Genomic DNA, 765 nt, shown 5'->3' on the forward strand with positions numbered 1-765 from the left:
CTCCCCTCCTCTCTCCTCTAACATAAATTTGTTCTAGTATTAAGTCTGAACTGCAAGAATCATGTACAAATTGGAGACTTTAAGCAGATGCAGAGGTCAGATGTTTCAACAAAACCACAGAGCAAGGATGATGATGTCAAATGACCTAAAGAAGCGCTTGTGTGCACAGAAGTTTTTATCTTTGGTGTAATATTTTTACTTGGCCTGCTGCCAGATATCGCCTCACCACAAATTTTGCTTCATTGATACTTCACAGTATAATTACAGAATTTAAAATGCCTGAAGACGGGATTGTCATTCTGACAAGTACTGTCTGTTTAGGCCTAAAAAAGATGGTAAGAAGAGCTTATAAAACAATACACGGTTTTGCAGTTCTATAGGTCTTTGCCTTTCAAGGCCCTTCCCGAATACTCATTTCGAAGCGCTCATCAGCAACGAGCCGTGATCAAGGCCCGTTCCCAGCAGGAGCCTGAAGCCGCTCCCAGAGCCCTCATCCAGGTCCCTGGAGTTGCCCCTTCCCTCTCAAGCGCGCAGAGATCCCGGGATCCGCAGAGTTTCGGTCCATTCCAGAGCCGTCCCTGGAAACACAGACGGCTTTTCAGGGCAAACCGCAGGCTGCAGCTTTCCTCGCGGTGGGAATCACGAGCCCCCCCTGCAACGCCCCGGGGGAGGAGGAGGAGGAGGAGGAGGAGAGGCGGGAGGGGGCTGGTGGCAGCCGCCCTGCGGGAGCTGCTGACGCGCTGCCAGGGACCGGGCTCCTTTCGG

Source organism: Chaetura pelagica, unplaced genomic scaffold (assembly GCF_000747805.2).
Source record: "Chaetura pelagica isolate M959 unplaced genomic scaffold, ChaPel_1.0 scaffold278, whole genome shotgun sequence".
Lineage (NCBI taxonomy): Eukaryota > Metazoa > Chordata > Aves > Apodiformes > Apodidae > Chaetura > Chaetura pelagica.